This window comes from Palaemon carinicauda, chromosome 4 (genome assembly GCF_036898095.1).
Source record: "Palaemon carinicauda isolate YSFRI2023 chromosome 4, ASM3689809v2, whole genome shotgun sequence".
Taxonomy (NCBI): Eukaryota; Metazoa; Arthropoda; class Malacostraca; order Decapoda; family Palaemonidae; genus Palaemon; species Palaemon carinicauda.
The window spans coordinates 172086633-172093914 of NC_090728.1; positions in this window are offsets into that span (position 1 = coordinate 172086633).

Consider the following 7282-nt stretch of genomic DNA (forward strand, 5'->3'; position numbering starts at 1 on the left):
GGATTGACTCAGCTTGACTTATAGTGGATTTTGCTATGGCATCTGCAAGCTGAGATTTGGTGGCACTTCGAGGAAGTCCATTGCTTGTGAACAGTGATGGTGGGTATACAGAGAGCTCAAACTTCATGATTTCACTTAAGCTGATTTCAGCATTACTGGCTATCACAAGTAACCGCTGAAATAGAGCTTGAGGATCTACCTGCACTTCAACTCATCTGTTACTATCTTCTGACCCATTGTCTTGATTTGGTGTTTCTTTTTGAAGATATAGTTTGCTGCATTTTGGTCTTCCATCATTTTGATTATATTGTTCCCAAAATCTTTGGCAAGGTGAGCGTTTGACTGTGGTGCGGATAATCCTGAAATAATATTGTACAAATACTCATTTTCTGTGAAAGGACTATGTTGTTCTAGGTACTGGAAAATCTTTGAAGTATCCTCCTGATCTCTCATCCTTCTGGATTCAGTCAAGTCTTTGTTTCTTTCAGTGCCAGTCTTCTCCGGGACACTCTTTACTTCATCACTTATCTGAGCAAAGACTGGCATGGCTTGTAACCATTTTGTTCGTTGAATTTCATCCATACCTCGTCCATGTGTTAAGCCTCCTGTTGACTTTGTGGATTTCATTAACACCTGCTCAATAACAAGATGAGGTGCTAACCCACCCCAGTATCTGTCCGATCTCCTAATGAAGAACAAACCAGACTCAATAAGTTGGTCATAGAGTTTCTCATTCATTTTCTGTAGGTCCACCATGTCCTGGAGGAATAGATGTGCTGATTTTGTATAGTTATTATGTCCAGAGGCAGCAAAAAATGGAAGCATTCTTTGTAGTGCCCTGAAGTACAATGTTGGCTGGCTGGTTCTTTGACCTCTGAGTGCAGATCACAGGATATCCATCATCTCCATGTACTGAACCCATAATTTTCCATTTGGGCTCTGTTGTAGCTGATCCTGAATATCTCTGAGCCTCTCTACAACTGCCAATATGTCCTGGTCTTCAGCTTCCACTTCTGTTTTTGTTGATCGAAGAACTTTGTCAAACTTCTGTAATGCTCCATCTATTGAATTCTGAGCGGCCTCATGATCTGATGCTTTCTTGATCACTGATACATTCAAAACAGCATAAACTAAGAAGTGGCCACGTACTGCTCGCTCATGCGCCTTTCCAGTCAGCATATGGTTGACAGTGTTGGGCCCATACACAAGCTCCAGTAGTGTTCTCAGTCCACTATCTTTCATGATGTGACCCATAGTGCCCAGGAAGCTCATTAAGGTATGGAATGGCCCGAGGATAAGAACAATATGTTTGAGTTGGTTTTCATGGCTGATGATATGCCTTGCCTTGAGCCACAGGGGTTGATCAAATGTGATGACAGGCGATATGTTGTATTTCATGCACTCGTCATTTAGAAACATCAGGATAGTAAAGATACAGCCTAAATTGTTTGGATACAAGTCAACCATTGGTAAGAAGTGGAAGGATGCTTTTCCTAAATGGCTACCTTGGGTAATGGTCTGCATAAAGCTGGACCATCCTGGCCTGTTGTATCTATAAGGAAAAGAAATCTTCCAAAGGGTATCAAGATGTTCTCTGATGTCATCATGGACAATGGACGATACTGCTTTGTAGTTCAACACGTCTCCCACTTTTCCAAGTTTTCTATACCTTTTTAATGCAATACTTTTTGGCTTGGTCTTAAAATATTCTGAATTCCGAATGACTGTTTGAGATGTGGCTACTGGTGGTGTGACTGCACACATCAGACCCATGCCATGATAAGAGTCCTTTCCAGTAATTGTTACTGTATTGTGGTCAACATTACCAGCAATGAAGTGGGATAAGCTTGTTTCGTGATAACAGAATATTCTGTCATCGGCCATGCAGGCATTAAAAAGTGGAAATTTGAGAAGATACGTCAGTTCAAACAGTGAGAACGGTCGCCATTTTGAATATGGAATTATTCAAATTCAAAATGGCCGAATTTGTCATATCATTTACTGTTGTGTTCTAAAGAGTCCAAATGATACATTCGTGCATAGAATAAACTATTGCAATTTGTTTTACTGAACCTTCTATTTTCATCTGTTTTGCATGAATAAAAATTGTGTCTATTTGTGTGTGTGTGTGTTTCTTTTGCAAAATATCAAGATATAATGGAAATAAAATACGTCAAAATAAAAAAAATCTTCACTCTAAAGGAGCAATTCTATAACATTTCACCGTAAAGCTAGTAGTTTAAGAGATATTTAGGTAAATGTGAGTACAAAGTCGATTTTTTCAGTTTCTCCAAAATGCGTGTATTCCAATTCCAGGCTTCTTTGCGCAAAAACTTTCTATTTTAGGGTAAATATTTATGGAGACAAACATGTGCAGAATTTAATTTTCTATCTTTTCGGTACCTATACCTCTTACCCGTACGATGAACCGTTTTGGAGAAAAACGGGAAAATATGGAAAAATGTACCCTCCGAAAACGTTAAAAGTGTGATTTTCACAACTTCAAAATGGCCGAATTTGTCCCATTTTGGATATGGTGTTCCTAAGACTCCATATAACATGTTCATGCAATCAAACAAAATATTGCAATTTGTTTGACCTAAAAATCTATTTCCCATGGACTACTAACAATATCTATGTTGAACAGTTAAAATCCATTTCATATCTCTTCTACAATGTGTCCTGGATATATATATATATATATATATATATATATATATATATATATATATATATATATATATATATATATCAAATAAGCACCTGCACAGAAGAATTGGCATTGACTTTTATCTTTCTTTGTTGTTAAGTGGTATATATATATATATATATATATATATATATATATATATATATATATATATATATATATATATATATATGCTTTACTGCCACAAGGATCACGTGACTTGGTATACGCAAAAGCCAGTAGGAAATAATAAAAAGCTTTAGTACCAAGCGCTTTCGTGCATTTTAATACACTTCTTCAGGGTACAATATATATATATATATATATATATATATATATATATATATATATATATATATGTATGTATATATATATACATATATATACACACACACACACACACACACATATATATATATATATATATATATATATATATATATATATATCCCCATCCCATATACCAAGGCACTTCCCCCAATTTTGGGGGGTAGCCGACACCAACAATGAAACAAAACAAAAAGGGGACCTCTACTCTCTATGTTCCTTCAGCCTAATCAGGGACTCAACCGAGTTCAGCTGGTACTGCTAGGGTGCCACAGCCCAACCTCCCACATTTCCACCACAGATGAAGCTTCATAATGCTGACTCTCCTACTGCTGCTACCTCCGCGGTCATCTAAGGCACCGGAGGAAGCAGCAGGGCCTACTGGAACTGCGTCACAATCGCTCGCCATTCATTCCTATTTCTAGCACGCTCTCTTGCCTCTCTCACATCTATCCTCCTATCACCCAGAGCTTTCTTCACACCATCCATCCACCCAAACCTTGGCCTTCCTCTTGTACTTCTCCCATCAACTCTTGCATTCATCACCTTCTTTAGCAGACAACCATTTTCCATTCTCTCAACATGGCCAAACCACCTCAACACATTCATATCCACTCTAGCCGCTAACTCATTTCTTACACCCGTTCTCTCCCTCACCACTTCGTTCCTAACCCTATCTACTCGAGATACACCAGCCATACTCCTTAGACACTTCATCTCAAACACATTCAATTTCTGTCTCTCCATCACTTTCATTCCCCACGGCTCCGATCCATACATCACAGTTGGTACAATCACTTTCTCATATAGAACTCTCTTTACATTCATGCCTAACCCTCTATTTTTTACTACTCCCTTAACTGCCCCCAACACTTTGCAACCTTCATTCACTCTCTGACGTACATCTGCTTCCACTCCACCATTTGCTGCAACAATAGACCCCAAGTACTTAAACTGATCCACCTCCTCAAGTAACTCTCCATTCAACATGACATTCAACCTTGCACCACCTTCCCTTCTCGTACATCTCATAACCTTACTCTTATATATATATATATCAAATACACACTTGTACAGAAGAATTGTCATTGGCTTTTATCTTTCTTCGTTGCTAAGTGGTATATATATATATATATATATATATATATATATATATATATATATATATATATATATATAGACATATATATATATATATATATATATATATATATATACATATATATATATATATATATATATATATATATATATACATATATATATATATATATATATATATATATATATCTCAAATAAGCACCTATACAGAAGTATTGTCATTGACTTTTATCTTTCTTCGTGGCTAAATGGTAAGGTCAATGTCGTACAAGTATCCTGGACCAGGGTTTGAAACCTGTCCGGTCAGATACTATAGTCTTTGAGTGATTTTGCCAAGGGCTCTGATCCTGAGGTCGTTAAGAGAATCCAGACTTTTATTTATTAATATACTGTATATGGCTTATTTGAAATATGAAAAACACGTTTGAATATGCAAAAGTTATCATATATATATATATATATATATATATATATATATATATATATATATATATATATATATATATATATATATGCGTATACTTCTACGCTTATAGATGCAACGGGCCTTGGTTGGTTTTCACCAGTCGTCTCTATCTTGAGCTTTTAATTCAATACTTCTCCATTCACCATCTATTTCGCACTTCATGGTCCTCAGCAATGTAGGCCTGTGTCCTCCAACTCTTCTGGTGCCTTGTGGAGCCCAGCTGAACCTTTGGTGAACTAATCTCTCTTGGGGAGTGAAGTAAACCCGGTGTATCCAGAACTAAGGTTTTATTCAGTTAATAATTCCACTGCAGTTATACCCTGCAAACAACAAAACAAACACATTATCAGACACAGACATAAACATAAATAAACATTTGTGTTAACTAAGAAGGTACATACATCACACTCCTTATGAACTACAGGATAATATAAACAGGTTTATTTATACCACATTCTTCCCTTCTGAGTTAAGTTCACGTGGAGTAATCCTGAAGGTACTTTGGAGGTTGCCTCACTCTCTCTGACCTTCGAAGTGGAGGAGGTGAGGCTACCTGTTGAGGTACTGTACGTGATTCGTGAAGAGTGTCATTCTGAGGAGCAGTATCCACATGGGAGAAACCGCGTGCAATCTCCTGGGGAGCATTCGCAACTGACAATTCCTCAAGAACCTCGGACTGAGGTACAGGATCCCCAGCATCTGTATTTTCTCGGTTGTCACTAGCCATAGGAGCAAGATGTCTTGATGAAACCGTAGTCGCCCTACCATCTGAAAGCTTCACATGAGCATACTCAGGGTTCATCTCTACGATTTCAACCTCATCCACCAAGGGGTCGTTCTTGCTGTGTCTTACATGGCGTCTCAGGAGAGTACGTCCTCCTTGGATGAGCCAAGTAGGCAACGATTGGCCGGTGGTGGACCTTCTACTATGCAGGAAAAGGCGCTCGTGAGGAGTACTGTTCGTGGAAGTGCACAACAAGGAGCGTATAGAATGGAGAGTATCTGGGAGAACAGTTTCCTACTGAGACACATTAAGGTTTCTTGTCTTAAGGGCCAATGTTAGAGTTTTCCATATAATTCCGTTATATTTTTCAGCCTGACCATTCCCTTTAGGATTATAAGGTGTAGTGCGACTGGTAGCTACACCTTTCTTCATCAGGAAATCCTTCAGCTCTTCAGACATGAAAGATGCACCCCTGTCAGTGTGGATGTATGCTGGTATACCAAACAAAGCAAATAGTTGCACCAAACAACTGATGACAGTTCTATTGGTCATATCAGCGCAAGGGAAAACAAAAGGGAACCTTGAAAATTCATCCACAACTGTGAGGAAGTACTTGTTTCTAGATTGAGAGGGAACTGGGCCTTTGAAATCTAAGTTCAGCCTCTCGAATGGCTGGGTTGCTTTGATCAGTTGTCCCGAGTATTTGAAGAATCGAGGTTTGAGCTCTAAACACCTAAACACACTTGGCAAGAGGTGGTAATTTTCTTCACTTCTTCTACCGAGTAATGTAGATTCCCCCCTCGGACGAAATGCATAGGATTTCATGAAGTTCTCGGAGTTTATCAGAAGTAGTGGCGCCACAGACGCGGGAGAGAGCATCAGCTGGTATGTTCTCTGTTCCTGGACGGTATACTATATCAAAGTGAAAACATGAGAGTTCAACTCTCACCTTTTTATTTTGTCATTCTTTATTTTACTGTTTGATTTAGAGTCAAACATAAACTTTACACTACGCTGGTCCGTGATGAGCTTGAAATGGTGTCCAATTAAGTAGTGTCTCCACTTCCTCAATGCCTCCACTATGGCATAAGCTTCCTTTTCCACTGCAGAATGTCCCTGTTCACTGCGAGTGAGAGTGCGGAGAAGAAAGCCACTGGGCGATTATTCTGTGTCAGAGTAGCTGCTATTGCATGACCTGAGGCATCTGTTTCCACAGTGAAAAGAGAGGTAGGATCAATGGCTGTTACCACAGCACTAGCAATGTCTTTCTTCAAGTTCCCGAGAGCTTGCAGTGCTTCAGTAGATAAAGGAAAACCATTGGCTTGTGTGAGAGGGCGGATTTTCTCTGAAAAGTTTGGGATCCATCTTGAGTAATGTGCAAGCAATCCCATGGTCATGCGAAAAGAAACTGCATCCTTTGGGGGTGAAAGATTCCACAGTGGTTGCAAGCATTCCGGGTCGGGTTTGATTTCCCCGTCCGTTACTGAATACCCAAGTAATTTAATGATTCTGACTTTGAAGTCCCACTTGCTGTGGTTTAGAGTCAGGTTGTACTCCTCGGCCACCTTCAAAAACCTTCTTAAATACTGGTCATGCTCCTCCTCTGTCTCACCACACACAGTAACATTGTCTACATAAGCAAATGTACCACCTACTTTTTCTTTCTTAAGGATTTCGTCAAGCACACGTTGAAAAGCAGCTACTCCATTTTTCACTCCAAATGGAATGCGATTGAACTCGTAAAGTTTACCCCCAGCTTCAAATGCAGTGTACGGTCTCTCCTCTTCTCTTATTGCAACCTGATGATATGCACTTTTCAGATCTAAGGTACTGAACAGCTTGTACCGTGCAATGTTGTTCACCATCTCGTCGATATTTGGCAAGGGGTAAGCATCAAGATCAGTGAACTTGTTTATAGTACGAGAGTAATCTACAACCATCCTCCTTTTATGATTCTCCCCTGATGTCACCAGCA